Here is a 22803-nt window from a genome sequence, read left to right as displayed (position 1 = left end):
CTGGAGCAGTATCAGAGTAGACCCCGTGGACTGAAAAACAGTGAAGCCGGCCTCGTCTCCCTAGTTTTCCTGGATTTGAAAAGAGGCAGAATCTCTGGACTTCAAGCTCCCATGGCCAGAGAACAAGTGTCTAAACCACAGGAGGTGCCACAAAGAGACCCCAGGGGCACTAAGGACTCGTCCTGGAGTTTACCACGTAGGTGGGCACTTAGCTAAATACATTAGAAATCATTTGAATACATAGTGCACATTGTCAGCTTCTTTTCTTTTTTTTTTTTTTTTTGGCAACTCATATTTTGCAAATTGGTGTGTATAAATTATGTTTATCATTGTAAATCATTTGCATTCTGAACTTGTTTCTTTTACATTATGCACCTTCACACCCTATAGTCCCTGGGAACCCTGAGGGGCAAAGGTTTACATAAAGTGGTTAAAAATGTATTTTCAGCAATAACATATTTTTTTAAACAAGGTTCGTTTAACTGGTTTGCCTGAAGCTACTCAGGCAGGAACTAAGTAGGTGATCTTAGACCCAGCCTGACATCACTCCCAGGGCCTCCCCATCCCAGCCTCTGCAGAATCTGCAGGTAGGGAGACCGTGGTGCACAAGGTATCCCTCACTCTCCCCTCCTCGTCCCCCCAGACCCTAGCTGTCCTCCTCCCGTTGCCAGACAGGCCAACAACCACAGCTGAACACAGGTTACGCCATGCCCATGGCTCAGCAAGCTCAGATAGCTGTAAAGCTCTCTTCCCATGCACGCCCCAAACTCCACCATCCCCAGCGGGGTCTTTGGGCTTTTGGCTGAGTTCAGTTCAGACCAACTCCAAAAGCTTTTATTGAACAAAATCTCTGTGCCAGGCATTGTGCTGGAAGCCAGAGATTCAAAGACAAATAAAACACAGAGACAGACAACGCTGACAAATAATCGCTGGGCTGCGTGTAAGTGCAGTGGTAGCAGCAAGCATGGTGGGCCGCAAGAACAGAGAAGACTGGAGGCAGGACCCAGCCCTGGCCTGCACCTTCAGAGGCGACAATAGCCCCTAGCTGGACGGGAGGGGAAGGGCAGATTCTGGCCTGCACGGTCCACTGAGTCCCCAGGCTTAGGCTCTGGGTCCAGTCCTTCCCCTTGGACTTGAGGGGGAGCCGAGCTTCCCTCACACAAGCCCCACGATTCCACTTCGCCGGAGAGGGCAGTAGACGGTTAAGTCAGGCCTCTCAGGAGTTGAGCCCACTGGGGCCTGGGGTCTCAGGCAGACTAAACATTGAAAGCCCTGAACTCCCACAGATGTCAGTCTGGCTGGGCGGCACAGACGGACACCTCCGAAAGGCCGCCCGCTCCCTGTCTGACAATAAACAGCACCATGGACTATTGGATTTTTTTTTTTTTTGGTATGCGTGTATGTGTGCATGTGTGTGTGTGTTTTTCTTTTCTTTCTTTCTTTAAGGAAAGAAAGAAAATGGCATTTCCTTAACGCAGAGGTCAGAGGCTCAGCCCTTCCCACCTCAGCCCACACACACCGAGGGACTGCGAGAGACAGACTTTCCCATGACTGGGCCCTCTGCACCCGCTCCCAGGCAGCGCCCTCTCTCCCCTGAAGACCCACCGACTCGCCGCCGGCTGCCCGTGGCCACCTCCTCCATAAAAACTTCAGAATTTCACATTTGTTCAACACCAGGTAGCCCGAGGTGTGAACCATACGGCGCCATCTCTGATGCGTGCAAACCCATGGCCTGTCCCCCCAGTGGCGCTGAAGCCCCTGGGTAGGTGACTGCGCCAGCACCTGCAGAGGCTGAGGGGTCCCCTCTCATGACGGGCTGTCCGCCCAGGGGAGCCAGCCCAGGCCAGTGGCAGCCGCGGCCCACCCGGGGCTCGCTCTCTCTCTCTCTCTCTCTCTCTCTCTGTCCGTCGCTCTCTGCACCCAGGAAACGCTAAACCCTGGCAGCCAGAGAAGCCTGAGCGAGCTTCCGCGAAGTCTCCTTCCGCGCCACCCCCAGATCATCTTCGGGGGAAGATCTTGATCATGATGAAGGGTGAGTCCATTTTCAAACTTCCTGGAATTCAGAAGGATCCAGTGTGCACATCTTTAATTTAATTACTATTTATTATTTATCATCCCTTCATAAGACTTGCAGCTTTGGGTCTTTAAAAAATTAGACATGTACTACGAAGATCTGCAGCCTAGAGCACAAAAGATTAATCATTGGCCATCTCCCCTTTTTAAAAACTTAAAAAAAAAAAAAAAAATGCTTTGACCATTCCTGCATCTTTCTAAAATGTGTTTGCCCCAAATTAATTTTACAGAAAAAAGTCCCTCCCCCAGAAAGCAAGAGGGGGGCAGGTATATTGAAAGTCAACTCCGAGCTGCCCTTTTAGGCCTGAGCCCTTTCATCAGAAGATTTACCATCTGTGAAGCAAAAGGGCCCCACCAAGGGCAGCTACAGGCACCTTTGGCCCTTGGTCCATATCGCAAGGCAGACGCCACGTCTCCCAGGCTGGCTTCTGTCCAAGAAGCTCAGCTCAGCCTCCCCAGAAACAGTCCCCCAGATCCAGGCAGGGTCCAGCCTCCAGGACTCCCCCAGGGTCTTCAGGGAGAAAGGCCACCACCGAAACCCCAGACAGCGGAGACCAGCAGGGACAGGCAGCCTTGCAGACCCCGAAGGGGAGAGGCTGTGGGATGGACGGAGCCACAGTTATGTGGAGAGTTTGGAGCTGCTGGATACGAAGATCCACGTTTAGCAGATCTCTACCCTTTAACTTGAGAAAAATGTAGGTACATGAGAGGTGGCAATTGCAATAAAACTGCATAACTCAATTGGGAAAGGAGTGGTTACATGGAATCCATATCAGTTGGCAACAATTCCAAATTGCTCTTCATACAGGTTATGAGGCAGCCACAGCTCTGGGTGAGGTCAGGGGTCACTTTCCTAACCCCTGTCCCCACAAAAAGTCCTCATCTTTCAATTTGAAGCCTGAGATCCCTTCTGTAAAATAGAGTCTATTACTCCACAATTTAGAGATGAGGCTATAAAATGCCCCAGAGAAGTAACTGTTGGCTTTAGCTCACACCAAGGCCTAAATGAGGTCTAGACCCTGCCTCTGAGCAGGTTTCATGGGGGCAGCAGGCTCAACTCTGCAGAAGAGCCTGTATTTGGAATTGGATTGGCTTGCATTGAAATCCTGGCCCAACTAGCTGTATGATCTTGGCCGAGTTACTTAGCCCCTCTGGAGGTCAGTTTCTCCATGTGTAAAACATCTAACTCACTGAGTTACCATAAAAAGTAAAGGAGATGTCATAAGTAAAGTGCCTGGCACATAGATGGTTGATTTTTTTCCATCTTTTTCAGGGAAGAAACTCCAAAAAAAAGTGGTGGGGGGGTGGGGGGAGGACAAAGAAAATATTACTTCACTTTTTTCACCCTTGGGCCCATAACTGTACTAACTCCACCAAGATATAAACAGGAATCCATAAGTAGGGTAAGCTGAATAACTGGGAAAACCACACACACGTAAGAAGCTTGCATGACATGCTTCTTTGATCTATATTCCATACCAATGGTCAGCAGATTTTTCTGGAAAAGGCCAGATCATAAATAATTTTGGCTTTGAGGGTTGGTCTCTGTCACAAGTACTCAACTCTACAGTTGAAAGCAGCCAGACTCACACAGATACAGATGCACAAAAGAATATGTACACTTGTGTTCCAATAAAACTTTATTTGCAAAAGCAAATGGTGGTTTACGGACCATGGTTTGCCAACCTCTGTTCTATACCAACAAGTCCAGGGCAGGGTTTCAGAGCTTCTTTGGAGCATCATAGGGCCACCTCTGAATGATCTTACTTACTCCATACCCAAGTCTCAGAAGTACTGAGGACTTGAGCTTGTTCACCAATTTTTCAAACACTCTGCCCTGCCACTGGATTGACTGGGTCAACCTTTATCAGGGATTTCGGTGACTCTTGCTAATACTGAGGAAATATGCCGAGCCCCAACCCCATGCTATCTGGCCAGGCACAACCTGGGCTTAGCTTCTCCAGGAAAGACTCAGAGGTCAGGGGGCAAACAATATACAGAGCACTTGGTTCCCTTCATAACCATTATCTAAGTGCATAGTTTTAAAAAAAATCCATGAGATAGTGCAGATTTTTCAAATCTGATAACTGGAGCAGCAGACTTAACTGCCCTAGGTCTTAGAGCTAATTAGTGACAGAACCAAAAATGAAATTCGGTTCTTGCTCTTTCCACCGTATCACAATACCTCCCTCCTCAACACGGTTTTTCCTGTTTATCCTTGATTTAGGGGCTTCTGAAAATGGACTCAAAGTGGCAGTATACAGACCATGCTCACACTGAAAAGGACTCAATTTTTTAAAATTAGGGATGTCATGAATTAAGAAGCTCATCTAGGTGTATATTAATGGCTTGCTGTGTGTGATTCATGATGTTTCAGACATATTGCAAAGATTATGTCTCATTTCAAAAAAAGCAACCTCTGCAGCCTAAAAGCTGGGCTTGGGAGGGCCAAGGGCAAGGCTGCTAGGGCAAGTCACGAGCCCCGAGACCGGGACTTTCTGCGTGGTGCCACCATCCAGACTCCCCAACTCTTTCATGGCACCTTGTCCAAGCAGGTCATGAAGTAGGTAAAAGTGACCTTGATCCATTTAAGAACTTCTTTTGAAACAGAAGCTGGTCAAAGCAGGGCACTAAGCCTTCGTGGCCATGGGTGGGGATGGCATGGGGTGGCTGGCACTCAGGAACAGAAGGTGGTCAGAATGCTGCAGCTCCCCAAAATAAGGGAAATTGTGATTTGCTCTGGAGTGTGGGTTCACTGAGGAATTCAAGTCCCATTCTGGAGCACATTGAATCTTGTTGTTCCAAAAAGTCATGCTCAAATCCTAACTCCTGGTGATCTGTTTGTAAATAGGATCTTTGAAGATGTTATTAGTTAAGGGAAGGCCAAACTGGGCGGGGCTGGGCCTTAATCCATTTTGGCTGAAGTCCTAATAAGAAGACATTGAGCAGGAGGCAGAGAAACCAGAGGGGAGAGAAAGACAGCTCACCAGGGGACCCAGGCAGAGCTCGAGCCCCCACCAGACTGCTACCAACTTGGGAGAAAGCATGGCCCAGGGATACCTTGATATTGGCCTTGCAGCCTCCAAAACTGTGAGACCATAAACTGCTGTTTAGGCCCCCAGTCTGCGCCATTTGTCATAGCAGCCCTGGCACACTGACAACACATCTTCAAACTTTGCCCTTGCCCCACGAATTTATATATAAACTGCCTCAAGTTCTTTGAGATAAGAGCTAGATTTGAATCTTAAGAAATTAATAATGACTAGCATTTCTTGACAGCTCATCTCTACCATGCACTTTGCATACAATAACCCATTCAGTGCTTCCAGTAACCTCATGGGTGAGTCTTAGGATCCCCATTTTAGAGAGGAGAAGGGCGAGAACTCAGGGAAGGTACCCAGCTCCCAGGGACACTCTAACCCAGATCTGGTTTCTCCGTTTCTAAAGGCCACAGCTGGGAAGCTGCTAGCACTGTTGGCTCGTTCTCCCTCTCACTGGCGCACACACGCTGGTTGTCCAAAAGGGCCAGGAGGAAAGAGACTGCCATAGCCACAGTTTTGCAAAGTGTCCTTGAGGAGAGCAGGCACAGAGAGGGCTGTTGTGGCACCATCCACGCCAGGGCCTCCTCCAGAGCAGCAGAGCTTATGTGGGGTGCAGGGGTGGGGTTATGGCAGGGACAGATGTCCTGCAGGGTTAAGGGCAGACCATCAAGCTCTGGGGACCAAAGCCAGGGGGCAACTCTGGTCTGCAAAGGCGAAGGGGAGGCTGCTCGTCCCTGCTCCCCGGCTTCTCCCCCTTGTCCCAGAAACTCTCATCACGGCTCTCTGAAGCAGTTTCAAATGCCTCCGACCGCTGACCACCGGGTTTCATTCACCTCCTTTGAGGTTTCAGGGGGTGACCCGACCCTGGGCTGCAGATCCCAGGTTCACCTTCAAGGACGTGAGAATGAAACCCAACACCGCCTCCCCCCACCAGCCCCCAGTCAGCCCCCAGGCCTCAGACAGCTCACAGGACCACAGGGGGTTGCAGACAGGCCTGGCTGGGGAGGGAGGGGAGAACATGACCCTCCAGGCCTTCTCATGCCACCACATTAAAAAAAAAGTGACAGGTCAAATTTCATTCATTTCTCCCAGCTTACAAAAGGCAAGTCTGAGAGTTTGGGCGGGAAGGCTGCGCAGGAAGGTCCCCTAGGTGCAGAAACGCAGACGGCCGGGGGAGGGAGGGACACACTGTTTGACAAAGGTGTCATGTGATATTAAACATGGTCTCAGACCTGCAAACGCTGACCTTCACCCGCTCTCCGCCCCACCCGCTTTTCCCCGCTGCTCCCCCCATTTCAAATCTGAAATGTAGATTTGGCTTGCATACAAAATCCCTTCCGCCAACCAGAACTGAACGTTCGCACACCCGACTGCATTGAAATGATACAATGCCGGGGTCAGAATAACACAAAATACTAGGACCACTAGACATAACACAGACTCTTTCTTTCTAAACACCATTACAGCAGATGGCAGTCCCCAACCCCCACCCTCAACCCTACGCTCAAATGTAAGGGAATTTTTACATTATCCCCTCAGTTTCTCCTCTTCCCCTTAAGTTTTACCTTAACTTTCATTAGTCATTCAGTGTCCTGATGTTTTATTTTAGCTTTTAAAAAAAATTATGAGGGACCTTATCTAGAGCTTCAGCCAGCCTTTTTCAAACAGCCACAGTGCAGGAGAAGGCACCTTAAGAAAGGGTGTAGAAATCTGTTTGCAACTTTCTGGAGTGTAATTCTAAACCACAAGGAAGAATATCCTTCCTCCCTGTGCAGCTGAAAAATTCAACAAACCACAACTGCCTTTCTCACTCAAAGGCAAGGTACCTCCTCCAGATGAAAAACTGGATTTCGACAAGTGGGGCTTATATGAAAATTAATCACAAATATCCTCTAAAATACTCACCCTCGAGTCTTGAGTGTCTGGTTGTGTTTGTGTGTTTGGACATGGGAGAGTGCACATTTGTGCAAGTGAGTCTGTGTATGCGTGCATGTGTGTGTTAGTGCATGAGTGTGTGTGTGCACATGTATAAGAGAGATGTGCATGTGTGTGTATTTCAGTGCATACGTGTATGTGAGATTGTGTGTGTGTGTCTGCGTGTGGGTATGTATGTATGTGAGTCTGAGTGACTGTGTGAATGTTCTATATGTAAGTGCATGTTTGCATGAGTGTGGATATGTATAAGTTTGAGTGTGTATGTGTGTAGATGTGTGTGCGAGTGTATATATATGTGTGTGTGGATAAGTGCATGGGTAGTGAGTGTGCGTGTGAAAGTGTGTGTGCATGTGCCTGAGCGGGGACTGGGTTTTTCATGGAGAAGCTCATGAACTGGTTAACCAGCTAGATTAGGGGCTCGTGGGCTCCCCTGTGATCCTCCAGGTAACCCTTGCTCCTTAAGTCAGCGCGAGGTTGAGGTTGCAGTGACCTGGGGGTGCGCCATCACCGAGGCCAGAGAGACACACAGCAGACAGCACTCCGGGGAGCTGGGCCTGCTGCTGAAGACACCCTGGACATTTAAGGACTTTGCCGCCGAGTCCAGGAAAAGCCAACCCAAGAGGGAAGGCCTACGGCAAGACAGGGATACGCCCTGGAATGGACGCAGGGGAAGGGGCGGACCCACACCACAGCTGTTTGTCCCCTTAGTGCCTCTGCCCCGAGCTCCTGAACCTCTGGCAGGAAGACACGGCCCCGAATCGGGGGGAAATGGGCCCTGAGCATAGAGACGCTGTCCCTCTGTGGGGCAAACAGGTCAGTCTCCTAAGAGAAAGCCCGTCCATGCCTCCTTCCAGCAGCACCCCCATCCCTCTGCATCCCCGGCACTCCAGCCACCAACTGACAAAAGGCTCCAGAATTAAATTTTCCTTTTTACCCCAGAAATGTATGCTCTTCACTACCCCCTTATATTTCTAATCTCCTAAACTCATTTAATTATGTCCAGAGTAATTAAACTTGCTATCAGGGGGCATCTGGAAGGAAAGTTAATACATTTTAATTTTACTTATACAACGATTATTCGATCCTGCACACAAGGTGGGGGAGGTGTGTGCACACGTGCATTTTTGCACACGGCGTTCACGGGGCCGTCGGTTGCAGGAGGTTCCGGGGTGGGAGCTGGAAGGATTCACCCAGACGTGCCAGGAGCCCAGGAACACGGCGTGGGCGAGGCCTTGGGGTGGAAAGGGATTAGTGGGGAATATTAAAACTGGGCAGGGTGGGACTTCAAGAATCTCATACACCCTTTTGACAAAACAAAGGCCCCGGGATTTAAATCAGACAAAAATCTCCCTCACTTAAGACGTTAGGATTTGAGTTTCCTTTTACAAGCAGTAGGGGGTGGGGTAAAACATAAGGTGTGGCTTGTGTTTCACCTCCCTTCCAAATAAAGTCCTTAATGAGGCTTTTTTCCTGAACCAGCCTGGCAGGGAAAGGTGGGCACAAAAGGCCTCCCATTTTCCCCTTCTCAGAAGGGACAAGAGGGGTGGCTCCCTGCCGCCGTGTGTGCACAGTGTCTCTGGCTGACCTCGTGCCAGGCCATGCATGCACCCCACCCTTGTGAAGGAAGGGGGCTCGAACCAGGGTGTCAGTGACACAGAGACGACCCCTTTCAGGCTGTGTGATGCTGGATGGGTCCCCTCCCTGTCAGCTGCCTGTGGACCTGCCAGGCTTGGTTTTGTCACCTGTGAAGTGAGGAGTTGACCAAGAGGGTTGCCAAAGCCTCTTCCAGCCAGGGTGTTCTACAGTCCCATACCTTCCCACTCCAGAGCTCCCCACAGAAAGGTGCCTCCTTTAGTAGGCCAAGTTCTGCTGGCAGTAGAGCCCCCAGCAAGGGACATTAATCCACAAGGGGACAGTTAGCATAACGGAAATTTAATCAAATAAATGGCTAAGACTGAATTGCTAAGTGGGAGCCTGCCTATGCCTTCTGACAGATGGCACACTCCCTAATCCTACAGTTTATTGCTCTGCGGGATGCCACGTGAGGGGCAGGGTGGGACAGGGGCAGCACCTGCTCACCTCCCAGTTGTCTCCAGACCACTCACGCTCACATGCCAAGGAGACTACTTGTTACCAGAAGGCTCCATTATCTCACAAGCAACCCAGATAAAATGTGTAACTATTTGAGGGGGCAAAAAAAAAAATCCCTGGTGGAAAAGTCATGGTAAGAGAGTGTGCCTCCCTGGAAACAGATGTCCTGGTCCTGTAGCACAAATTGCAGTATCACATCCCCAAAATACAAGACCTCCCATAAATCATTCAGGGGAGCCTGTTTCGTTTTCCTGTTCTGATGAAAGTGACCCGTGTGTGGGGCTCCAGGCCAAAAGTGCTGCCACACTCGAGCAACCCCACACTTCCCCACAGCTTACTGTAAAGGTGCTGACCGAAACCACCGCAGCCGGCACCGCTTCCTCGGCCTGCCCCTTAGAAGTTGGCATTCCCCAGGGTTCTGTCCACAACCCAGGCCCCTGCCCTTCCGCCCCTTCTGTGCCAACCCTACCAAGTCTTCAAAGTCCATCTACACAAGTCTTGTTTCTCCCTGCCTTTCCTGAATCACCCCAGGTACAGTTTGGGGGTGTAGGACTCATTTCTGAACTTCTATAACGTTGGGTCTGCCCCTCCTGTTTGGACATTCTCTCTTACTCCACCTTGCATTGTTTGTTTCATGCAAACATGTATTCCCTCTCCCCATTACATTTTTTTAATCAACTTTATTGAGGTATAATTTATGTAAATAAAATTCATCCATATTAACTGTGCAATTCAATGGGTTTTGACAGATGTACATGCTCGTGTAACCACCACCACAGTCATGTAGAGAACAATCACGTTACCTCTTACCCCTTTGCAGCCAACCCTCTACCCAGACCCCCTGGCTTCTGGCACCCATTGATCTGTTTTCTAGCACTAAAGTTTTGTCTTTTCTAGAATGGAATCCTTCTTAAATGGAAGCATTCAGTATGCACTCTTTGGCATCTGCCTTCTGTCACTTCATATACAGCCTTTGCAGCCGATTCATCTGTGTTGTTGAATGTCCCAGTGCCCCGTCCTTTTTATGGTTGAGTAGTATTCCACTGTGTAAATACTTCACAGTTTGTTTATCCACTCATCAGCTGATGGGTTTTCTGGTTGTTTCCAGTTTATCTCTATTATAAATAATGCTCTTATGAACATTTGAGCATAAGTCTTTGTGTAGACATGTGTCCTCATTTCCCGTGGGAATCTACATGGCAGTGGAATTGATGGGTCATACAGTAAGAGTACCTTTAACTTAATAAGAAACTACCAAACTCTTTTCCAAATAGCTGTATCATTTTTCATTCTCAGTGTATGAGTGTTCCAGTTGCTCCACATCTTTGCCAATGCTTGTTATTGTTTGTCTTTTTAATTTTAGCAGTCCAATTGTATATGTTGTGGTTTTAATTGGCATTTCCCTAATGACTAATGATATTCAGCATATTTCCACCTGTTTATTTGCCATTAGCATATCTTCTTTTGTGACATGTTTGTTCAAATCTTTTGCCTATTTTTACTGGATTGCTTGTTTTCTTATTATTAAGTGATAGTATTCACTATTTATTCTGGATATGAATTCTTCATCAGCTGTATGTTTTGTAGATATTCTCCCCTAGACTGTGGCTTGGTCTTTTCATTTTTTAGCAAAATTTAAAAATTTTTTTAGAGCCAAAGTTTTAAATTTTGATGAAGCCCAATTTATCAAATTTTTATTTTATGTAAAGTTTGGTTTGGGGATATCCTATTTAGAAGTTATTTGCCAAACCCAAAGTCACATAGATTTTTCTCCTATGTTTTCTTCTGTAGTTTTAACTCTTACATTTAATTCTATAATCCATTTCAAGTTAATTTTTGTATATGGTGTGAGATATAGATCAGTTTATACTTTGCATATGGATATCTAATTGCTCCAGCCCATTTGATGAAAAAATTATCTTTCCCCCATTGAACTGCCTTTGCATCTTTGTTGAAAATCACTTAATCAAATATGTGTGGGTCTCTCTATGGACCCTATTGATCTGCATATCTATCTGAACACTATCACCTCAGTGTTTAATTATTGTAACTTTACATTAAGTCTTGAAATCAGGTAGTATAAGTCCTCCAATTTTGCTCTTCTTTTTCAAAATCATTTTGACTATTTTAGCTCTTTGCATTTCCATATACATTTTAGAATCAGTTTGATAATTTGAACAAAATGCCTGCTGGGATTTTGATCACATTTGCATTGTACCCATTGATCAATTTCTCTCCCTATTATGTTTTAAGCTCCTGTGGGACAGGGAACCCATCTTATATTTCCCCCATGGTTCCTGAGCGATGGTCAAATATATGCTTTTCTGTGGAAATGTGGCCCCAACCAGGAGCAGGGGAGGCTGAAGGCAGAGTGCGAGAAGGCAAGGAGAACCCAGGAAAGGAACGGTGTGGAGTCCAATGAGGACAATGAATGGGAACCCTTGGCTGGTTTCATATGCTGGGAGTGGAACAGGAAAGAGGTAACTAGGAAGAAGCCAGTTGTTTCTCATAGCCAAGGTCACTATATTTCTATAAGCTGGGAAACCCAGAATTTGGAAATTCTAGGAGAAGCTCAGGTTCTTAGAGTCTGGAACCAAGAAAGGGAATGGAAGTTGACTTCATTTCTACCTGGCTTCAACTTCTCCATAGGACGTGTCGGCCGTGCTCAGTTGTCCTCCACGGGCATAAACTCAGAGACTCCAGGAGCTGGAAGGGTCTTAGAGATCATCTAGCCCACATTTTACAAGCCAATAAAACAAGAAGTGGAGAGATTGGGGTCAGTAGCAGAACTAGGACAGAAAAGAACAAAAGACTCCAAGGTTAGTGGTCTTTCCACTATATCTCAGACACTTTTTTTAGCAATATGGGTCCTCTCCTGTCTTTCAACTAACAGAGCCATTTCCTTCAGAGAACTGGGACTCTAAATTAATCAGACGACTTCCAGAATGGCAGAGGCTGGGCCACAGGTCTCCTTGGATACCCCATCAGCATAAACCATCACCAAGAAAGCTTCATAGCTTCTCACCAAAATCCCCATCATAAACAAGCTCCCTTTCTCTGCCATTCACTTCAGGCCAGCTTTGGCTTTCCCAGGCATTTTGGTGAAATGGGAAAGGCCTTGAGGAGACCTTGTCCCTGGGCCATCTGCCTGCTCCTAACTCACCAGATAAATCACTGAACTTCTAACTCATGGTTTTTCTCCTCTTTCAGACAAGGACGATAACATCTGCCCTATCTGCTTAAAGTATCATGAGGTTACAGTGAAAACAGAGCAGAAGTGCCCTCAAATGCCTACAAAGTAGCATACAGTGAAGAGTAAGGTTGAAGATAACACACTCCAAAAACATGCATTTTGTGAAACCTCAGTAGCCACAAGCAGGGAGAAGAAAGTTTTAATGGCATGTCCTAGATGCACGTTCTTTCCCTGCTGCTAAACTCCCTCTTTCTACTTCCTCCTCCTAGGAAGGCCAGATGAGGCCCTTTCATTCCTGGTATGTGTGTTTGGAGGGTCCATGTGTGTAGGTGAGGTGGGTTCCAATTCTGCTGATCTCTCCATCTCCATCTCTATTTCTCAAAATGGACCCCTCCCAGAGAGACTTAGGCTCATCTCTGCTGTGCTCTGAGATGCCCTCCCACTCCAGGATCATTCAGATGCTCAAGTCCAAAACGCACATCACCTCCCAGCCCACCTCCCAAGGCAAGCCATTATCCTGGCCCATCTCTTGAGAGACCTCCAGCTGTACCCCTGATTTTCCCTCTCAACAGCTGCCTCAGACAATCCAGGGCTGATTTCCTCATAAACCTGCCATTCCTAAGCCGAGGTTGTTTATTTAACAGTTTTGATCCCACCAAGCACTATTAATGGGAAAGACCTATCATTGATCACTTCCTGGGTGCCAAGTGCTGACTGTTCTTAAAAATCCCCAAACAGATAAACTCCATCTTGTTCCCAGAGACATGTTCCTTTTGCTGGCTTTCTTCTCCAAAGGAAGGAGCTCCCTCCATCTCTGCTGAGCTGAGCACTGCTCCCATGGAGATAAGATAGCCTTCCTTTGGGCAAACCAAAGGCAGAATTCAACTCCCTTCCCTGGAAGGCTCAAAACTCCGTGCACCTGGAATTGACCCCCAGCTTTGCTTCTCTCTCTTGCTTTGAGCAATTTACTCAATTAAGGAAATATCATTGTTTTTGTAATCACAAATGGTGTTAAATTGATTGTATCACTAATGGGTAGCAGGATGTCCCTTCAGCCACCTCCCCACCCACATCCTAATATCCCCCCTCCCCCAAGGAAAACCAAACTGTCAGTCTGTACGTGAAAGGGCTACGTTTCCATGCAAACTGAGTGTCTAGAGTGAATGGAGTGGGGCAGGGCCCGGACTTTCTCCAGGGCTGAGTTGCTGGAGTGTTTTGCATAACAAAATGTGTTAGCAGCTTGGAATTAATCATCACTCTGCACCCTGGTTGGCCTAAAGAACTATTTTCCAGGCCGTCTTCTGTGAAAACTATGGATGGCATTTGTAGGTAATGCAGATTCTGTATATTTTTCTAATGATCACTACATTTTTCTGTCTCCAAAATGAGCCCCCATTCTAGAATATCATAAATTACTGTGAATTTCTAATTTTTTTTACTTATAGGAAAGTCATCAAAGCTCAATAATTTATATCACCCATGCCCTTGTGCCTGCGGATTCTGTTGGAATAGGATGAGTAGAGGCTTGCATGATGGAGTGGACAGAGTGCAGGCTTTGAAATCCAAACAACCCTACTTTGATTCTTCCTCCTTGGACAATTTAGGGAAAGTCACATATCCTGGCTAGGCCTTGTTTCCTTCTACAGTAAAAATGGGATGTGGTGGGAGGCCTTCCTTCTAAGCTGGCTCCAGGGAGCCCTGCCCTCTGGTATCCACACCCTGCTGTGATCCCCTCCCCAGCCCTGGGCTGGGCCTGGTGACTTGTTCACAGCAAAAGTGATAGGGTGTCAATTCCAAGATTAGGTTACGCAAGACTGTGGAGGCTGCGTTGCTGACGCTTACTCTTTCTCCCTTGTTCTCTCCGATGAAGCCAGCTGCCATCTAATGAGCTACCCGCAAAGCCAGGAGCTAAGAGTGACCTCCAGCCTCCAGCCAGTGAAGAACTAAGGGCCTCAGTCCAACAACCCACAAGGAACTGAGTCCAGCCAAGAACCACTAGGTGAGCTCAACCCTGCCCGGCTGAGCCTTGGGGTGATGTGTCACTGACCCACACCTTGGCAGCAGCTCAGTTTTACGGTAATTTGCTGTGTAGCAATAGATAACTAATACGGGAGGTAAAACCACCTTACTTACTTCACAGGGATGTTTGCTCCTTTGAGATAAGGTGCTTTTAAATAGGAAAGCATTATATAGATGTATTTTGTCATTTTTTTTGACCCAGTAAACAGGTCACTTTCCGAAATGCTATTTTGCTTCATTTGAACAGTCAGAGGAAGTTCTGCTCTCCTCCAAACGTCTCACCCGTATATTTTCCAGGAGGTTTTATCCCCGTGGTGATTTCTGCTTCAGGGTTGGGTGTGTTGAGTCTGGATTGTGGGCTGGGCCCCTTCCCAGAAGATAGTGGGCGGACACAGTGGGAAATGAGTTGAGAGTAACAAGATGGCCATCTCTGCAAGACCGTCCTCACCTGGGCTCTGTCCTCCAACACACCACTCTCACTAAGAAAAGTGATGATACTCCTAAAGCGAACTAAAGCAAACTACCTACCATTTATTGGGCAATCACTATGTGCCAGCAGCTTTGTGAACGTTCTTTCAGATCCTCACCCACAACCCTAAGAAAAGTTCAGTGGGTTTCAATCACTTGTTCAATGCTAAGCAGTTAGAAAATGACAGCACTGAGGTTAGAACCAAACTCTGCTTGCTCTTGGGGCGACATTTTTGCTCCATAGTCTGTCTCAAATTTCATAGTTAGTGATGCATTTACTTTGGCTTAACATCCTGTCACCTATCAAAATGCAAACTACCTCTTGGAGAGGTGGTTCCTTAAGATTTCCGGAGCCAGGCAAGTTGCCTTATCCTTCCTCAAGAAGAGCTGACTCTAATGGCAATTCCCAGGGCTCGTGTGCTTATTTGAGAAGGAAGGTCCAGGAGAGACCTCCTGGGTCTTCTCCATTTGCAGCTCACACGCCCCCTGTAGAACAGTCTTCAGGTAGGTCTCCCAGACACATGGTAAAAGCATAAAAATGTTTGTCTGATTATAACTTTAATACAAGCAAATTGTAAGAAGAAAATACAGAAACTTTTAAGGAAAATAAAAATCATCTATAATTGTGCCATCAAATAATTTCGGTGTTTTCATTTTGGTGTGTTTATGCCTTGTCTTGTACATAAACAGTATTTTTAAATAAACTTAGAATCTATTGTTTTGTACCCTTTTATCTTCTTTTAACATTTTATTGTGAGTATTTCCCTTTGTCATTAAATATTCTTTTAAAACATTATTTTTAAAGGCTGCCTAATATTCCATTAAGTAGCAGTTTTACCCCACCCTTACTTTTCAGCATTTAAGCTGTTTCCCGGCATGTTGCTATGATAAATTATGCCGTGATTAGCTTTCTTGTACATACATCTGCGATCACGTCTCTGATGATTTTCTTCGGCTAGAGCCCTAGAAGTGGGATGGCCAGGTCAAGTACACAAATGTTTTAGGGCTCCTGATGCGTGTTGCCAAATTGCTTCCCCGAAAGGTTGTGCCAATTCATACTCCCGAGGAGATAAACACTTAACTTGGAAAGCAAAGGGAGTTTGAAAGTGTGAGATAAGCCAGCAACTTTGGTTAGGGGAGCAACCCTCTCAAGTTCCCCGTACAGGTCCTCTGAGAACCCCGGAGAACCACTGGCTGAGGAAACCTGGCTCGGCTCTCCTGACTGGCTGGTGAAATTCCCCATGTCCCAGATGTCATTTTACTCAGGGCTGTGGGAGGGGATTGGGTGGGGTAAGAGAGGAAATGGATGCATTTGCATGATAATAAAAATGAAACTTAATAATCATGCTTTTACAAAACCTGTGTATGGTCCTTTCTTGAGGCAGCTTTTCCAGAATTGGATGACCTTCTCCAAGGGGATAAGGATATTTTTCTCTGCCAGATCTGAAGCTCAGGCTTTGAAATTCTTTCTATACACATACACAAAGGGCAGAAAGGAGCTGAGGTGCAAATATTTAGTCACCCAGAGAGAGGAGAAAAGATACTACTGTGGCATTAATTACCTAGATAGTACTTAAGGCCAAAAGGAAGATTCTGAAAGAAATTTTTTGTAATTGTTAAAATTCTCCACCCCAATTTGTTATGCGCTGACATAGCCAAAGAATCATTGGCCTATTTCAACCTTTGAGCATTTCAGTTCTACTTCCATAAACTGGGAGAGAGGAAAAGAATATTCAAAAAGACAATGGAATCATTTTTGCAACTGTCCTGTAAGTTTGATTTATTTCAAAAAAAAAAAAAAAAGACAATCAGGTAAAGATGGGTGAGAGACAGGTACGGAAGAGGGAAATGAGACTGTTTCAATTCTGTGCAGTTACTTGGGTTTTCAAATCATGAGGCTCAGGTCTGAAGAAATCAGCTTCACATACAGGCCAGGTGGGGCAGGGCCTGTGTGGTGTGATTTTAAAGAACTCAGATTTCAGTATTCTGCCCTGTGCTGCACTCATTTGTTATCTGCTGTAACAAATAACTCCAGTCTCAGTGGACTAACATAATAAAGGTTTATTTCTAGTCATATCACAATCCAATGCAGGTTAGCCGGAGGGGAATCTACTCCACACCGTCATTCAGGGACCCAGGGAAATAGGAATTAAACCAAGAACATATCATTCTCATACAAACAAAAATGTATCTGGAATCAATTGTGTAATTCAAATAGACTTTAGAAATTATAAAATGGCTGGTCAGCGTTCCATGCACTCGGAGCATACAGAGAGTATCCTCACCAGCAAAGCCCTGGGTGTAAGTGGAATTAGATGAAAGGGAGGAAACTTGGGGGAACCCCTTGCATTGCTCCCCAACTCAAAAGAATTTTAAAGAAAGGGGAAAATGAGTCCAAGTCCCAGAGAGAAGTTGCCAAATCCCTATAAAGATAAGTTATTGGCAACAGGGAATAGGCTGTGCCAAAATATGCTCTTTTGGATCTTACAAACAGGCACTCCAAGAATAAACCACCTAAATCAGGACACCTTGGGCTCCAGAGAACAAAACAGGCATGTGGGTCTCTTAAGAATCCTGCCATCTTGGGGACACTCATTTTTAATTAGCCCAGTCAGAGCATCAGTTTCTAAAGAGAGGTCGCTCATCACCAGACATGGAGTGAGGGGTGGGAGGGTGTGTGGGGTCTGGGCAAAGGCCCAGCCAGGACCACCTGACTCCCCTGGGTCTTCATCCCATCCCGGGACAGGTCAGGCTGGAGGAAGAGACTGTGGTGAGTCGGTGGTTTCAGGTAGAACAGGTCTAAACTAGCCTCTGGGACAGGAAGCGTCTTGGTTACCTGGGCCTGGGGGATAGAGGGAGAAAGCATTTCATCATTTAAATTTCAATATTCTAACAGAGACCTGAAGGGATTTCCAGGGAAGTATAGTGATTTACAAGTGAAATTGGAGCTTTCTGGGATTTTTCTACATCTTTTGGTGGTACCTTCACTCACCCCAGTTGAGCAGCCCCGAACGCTAAATCAGCAGACACTGTTCTTCTTAGGGTGACCAACTCATCCGGGTTTGCCCAGGACTTTGCAGTTTTAAAACTCAAAGTCCCACATCCTGGGAATTCCTTCTGTCTCAGACAAACCAGGATGGCCAGTCACCCTAGTCTTTCTACACAAGCATGAATTGGGACCGGTTTTACCCAAATGACAAGGGATTTGGGCTGAACCACTGACACTCTCACCTAAAGCCAGGTAGAGCTGTTGTCTGTGATGGAGGCACAAAGCCACACTATACCATGAAAAGACTGAATTTATGACTCTAGTCACAGAATTCTCTAGTACAACCATCTGGATGGCAAATGAAGACACTGAGATGGACAAATCCTTAGAACACATTTAAGGCCACACAGCAAAACTACCCGGGACCAAGGCTTCCCAGCAGACTCCCCGTGGGGAGACACTGTGTGCTGGCTAGGAGGCCACAGCACCCCATCATTAGCAGCCACGTCCTTCTGGAACCCACAGCACGACCTCCAACATCCCCCACTCCCAGCAACGCACCAAACCATCTGTAATCTGTTCTGCCACTCCACCTCTTTGGGTTTACACAGAGCTAGAAAAGAAGGAAAAACGAGAGGGAAGGGAGGGCATGGGATGCCATTAGTTAGGGGCTTACCATGACACCCTCCACTGAAAATCTTGTAAATACAGTTTCTTGGCACCTTTTGAGAAACTGAGTTGAACACCCTTTTCAAGTTGATTGCAAGGTGTGCCAGTTTGAATATATTGTGTCCCCCAAATGCCATTATCTTTGATGTGATCTTGTATGGGCAGACGTTATCAGTGTTGATTAGACTGGAATTCTTTGAGTATTTCCATGGAGATGTGCCCCACCCAACTGTGGGTGATGACTCTGATTGGATAATTTCCATGGAGTTGTTACCCCACCCATTCAGGGTGGGTCTAAATTCAATCACTGGAGCCATATAAATGAGCTGACAAACTGAAGGAACTCAGTGCAGTGCAGCTGTGAGTGATGTTTTGAAGAGGAGCTACAGCCAAGAGGGACACCTTGAAGAAAGCACAGTAGCTGCAGATGAAAGACATTTTGAAGATGGCCGTTGAAAGCAGACTCTTGCTCTGGAGAAGCTAAGAGAGGACAAATAACCCCAAGTGCAATTAAGAATGACATTTTTGAGGAACTACAGCCTAGAGAGGAACATCCTGGGAGAAAGCCATTTTGAAGCCAGAACTTTGGAGCAGACGCCAGCCACGTGCCTTCCCAGCTAACAGAGGTTTTCCAGACACCACTGGCCATCCTCCAGTGAAGGGTCCCTTTGTTGATGGACATTTTATGGCCTTAAGACTGTAACTTTGTAACCAAATAAACCCCCTTTTATAGAAGCCAATCCATTTCTGGTGTTTTGCATTCCGGCAGCATTAGCAAACTAGAGCACAAGGAAATGCCATTTCTGTCCTCTGAAAACCAAGCCAGCTGTCAAGAAACTATTTCTTCAACCAACAAGGCACCTACTTACAGATACATTATGTTTAAGGGAAAAGGGTTTGATCACACACAGAAAGGAGTGTTTTGCAGCTAGAAACATATGCCCCTTGGGTACACAGGCTTTTTAAAATCATCATTCTTATAATTTCTCTCATTATTATTTCACATTTATTAAACCTCACCTGTAGAAAGGTAATTTGGGTTAGGTATTGTTTTAGGAAACATGTGAAGAGTACCACCAATGAGTAATCTTTTATATTCTCCCCCAACCCCCCAGCTCTCTTTCTGGACTTAAAGATAGTCCCTGTAAAAACAGGTGGATGTGGGATAAGACCATGCAGGTTCTTTCCACCATCATTTCAGATACATATATTTGAACCCAAAAGAATGTGACATTGCAAGGTGAAATCACCTACTTCTGTTCACCTCTGTACCTCCCTGAGCTTCAGACATAACATGCTCTGACTCTCCTCTCTGTTCTCTGACCCTGCAAATTTTTTCTCTGCTCTGAGACCCACCTTAAGTTCTCCCCAAGACATTTTGCCAAGCTGCTCCAGCCCACTTCATTCTCCCTTCTCTGATTTTATATCGCTTTTAAAGTAGCATTTAATTACAAAATATATTGTAATTTATTTCATGATAAATTTGTCTCCCTTTGAGTATATAAAATGGCCAACGTGGAGACAGCATGTTTGATGGGAAATGCTCAATTAATATTCGTTGAATGAATGAATGAATGAATAAGAGCATGGATTTTGAGGTCAGAAAGACCCAGCTTTTCGTCTTACCAGCTACGTGATCTTTATCAAGCCACTTAACCAATATAAGCCTCAGTTCCTTCATCCACTAAATGGTAATAACCCTACAGGGCTCAGGGGAGCAAATGAAATACATATAACAGGGGCTCAAGGAAGGAGAGGACCCTTTACCCTTGCCAAATGCCCGATGAGTAGGCATTCGTTTATTGTTTGTCTAAACCAGTTTATATCCCAGAGTCTTACTTTTTTAAAAACCGTATTCAAGCAGAGACATGTCTACCATATTTTACTTAGGACAAAGCCACAATTCAAAGGTGTTGGGAATTTAACCAGTTGGGGTGAGAATGTTTTCAAAAGGCATTTCATACTTGTTGTTCTAAACTACATTTCGACAAAACAGAGCCTCAAAAGATCACCCAAAGCTACAGCCCAAACAGCTCTGGGCCAAGAGCTGTTGAATGGTGACCTTTAAACCCTGCCTCATAAATACTCCCAGCCTCATGAACTCATGCCCCCTGAGCTGGTCTACTAACCCCAATACATGTTAAATTTATGATTTCTAAACAAGATAAAAGAGCCGATCGGATTTATTCCCTTTTTTAAAAAAAGAAGACAAAAAAGAAGAATTCCATTCCTGACTAAGTTGAGACCCTGAGCTGGTATATTTACTACTGGCCCTAAATGTTCATTGATGATGGGTGTGACCTCAGCTGTCACTTAGGCAAAACCTTATAAAGCTCCCCCGGCATTTTTAAAAGTGCTTTCACTCTCCACCTGGCCAGAGCCCACTTCTCCTCAACCACAGATTGCTCATGGCCAGTGACTCCTCAGCGACCCACTGATCCCTCCTGTCTCTATGCCTGGTGACCTCCTACCTGGCTACCACCCAGCAACGTTCTCCTAGGTTCCTCTCCACAAACTCTGCAGGTGGGCTCATAGAATCTTAGAGTGAGAAATGGCCTTGGACATCATCTCTTCATTTTGCAGATGAGCAAGTAATTCCGTGGGAGGGAAATTAACTAGAAGAGCAGGGTCTAGACCCCAGGTGCTTGGTTCCGAAACCAGGCCATGCCCACTAGGTCTGTGGCCAGAAGACACAGCCTCAGCCTCCCCTCCCCCAGCCCACATCCCTGTTGTGTCACTTGGAAAGTGGAGGGAATTTGCTTTCAGTGTCTTGGCTTAGCCACCAGACATCTACCTGGACAGGGTCCATGAGGCTGTCATCCTTGCTCCCAGAGCCCCTAGTCAGCTCCAGCCTTGTCTTAGCTGACTGCCCCATGTCTTGTCCTCTCAAGGTCAGACTCCTTGCTTCTGGAATAATTCAGGTGAGATTTAAATCTGACAAGCTAAAGACCCCTCCAAGATAATATGAGAACATTAAAACAAGGGCCTTCTGAAGGAAATGGCTGCTCTTTAGACCAGAACAGTCACTTTAGCAGAGGACACTTGAACTTGGAGGGTGACAGGGAGAGCTACCTCCCTTAGGGGTAGGACACTGCTGCTGGCTGGGATCAGAAGTGGCCCAGAAGGTGCCGGTGGCCACATCCTCCTGCGCCTGCAGCCTGAACGGAATCTCTGATAACCACTCATCAACACCATGAATCAAAGACTCTCTCTCCTCCCTTCCAGGAGAAGGTCTGTCTTCAATCCCCATCACCCCACAGGGCAGGGCTAGGAGCAGCTGCAGCCTGAGCGTGTTAGCATCTTCAAGAGCCCCCCAGCCCTCATCATTTACCCCTACACCACATGCCTCCCTACTTCCTCCAACCTCATCCCACCCGGCACCCAGCCTGTGCCTAAACCCAGGAGCAGGCATGTCCAGAAAGGACGAGATTGAAAACCCCAAGGAGAGTCTCCAGGATGAGTCATCATACCCAGGCCCTAATCCCCACCTCTTCTCCTAACCAGTTCTGCCCTCTCCAACACCACTGGATGCTCTGTGCCTCAGTTGATTCACCTGAGAAGTGAGGGCAGTAGTATTGCCTGGATGGCATGAGACAAAATGAGAAAATAAAAACTCCTTGACAAAGTAAAAAGTACTTTTCAAAGGTGTGATTATCTCACCACATTATTAGTAATAAGCCAATCACTTCCTTGCCCTCCTCCAGACTCACAACGTTTCTTTGGAATCCTTTCACGGAACGCCCCAGATTTACCAGACAACTGGCAGGAATTAGCCCAGCCTCTTGCTTAAATTCTCTTGCGGTTAAGCCCAGCCTGTACCAGTTGCTTAAAAATTCAATTAAATTTTAAAGGGGCAGGTTTGGCCAGGCCATCTCTCAGGACTCAAAACAAGGTCATTTGGTGACAAATGAATTCCCATCGTCTGCCTCCATCACGAGCCAGTACCTGCTGGACGCTACCTGAGAGCACGTCACTGTGCTGAAAGTATGGAATGCTTCACGAATTTGCGTGTCATCCTTGCACAGGAGCCATGCTAATCTTCTCTGAACCGTTCCAATTTCAGTATATGTGCTGCAAAGCAAGTACTCCCTTTGCTTCTGAGGCCAGTTCTTGACCTTCAAATTCTAGAGCCCGGTGGCAGCTGGACAAAACACTTGCCCACCTGTTTTATCTTAGTGTTCACACCTTGCATTCCAGCCTCTTTCTATCTGCAGATTTTAACCTTCAGAGTTTGACAAATGGAGAGGGTTACAGACAAGGGCTGTGGTTAAACCCTCTTGTTCCTTAGGAGGGAAAAAAGAAGGGAGCGGATTCTAAACAAACAA

The 22803-nt window shown here is 46.4% G+C and overlaps 1 non-coding gene across 1 annotated transcript; it reads right to left on the bottom strand.

Annotated features, from left to right (window-relative positions):
* Positions 1 to 22458: 22458 nt before the first annotated feature.
* On the bottom strand, positions 22459 to 22564 carry LOC119513000. The gene has a single exon (XR_005212510.1). It is a non-coding gene; the product is annotated as a U6 spliceosomal RNA (small nuclear RNA).
* Between the last annotated feature and the right edge of the window lie 239 nt (positions 22565 to 22803).

This window comes from Choloepus didactylus, chromosome 17 (assembly GCF_015220235.1).
Source record: "Choloepus didactylus isolate mChoDid1 chromosome 17, mChoDid1.pri, whole genome shotgun sequence".
NCBI classification, from domain to species: Eukaryota; Metazoa; Chordata; class Mammalia; order Pilosa; family Megalonychidae; genus Choloepus; species Choloepus didactylus.
This window is presented reverse-complemented; position numbering and strand designations above follow the sequence as displayed.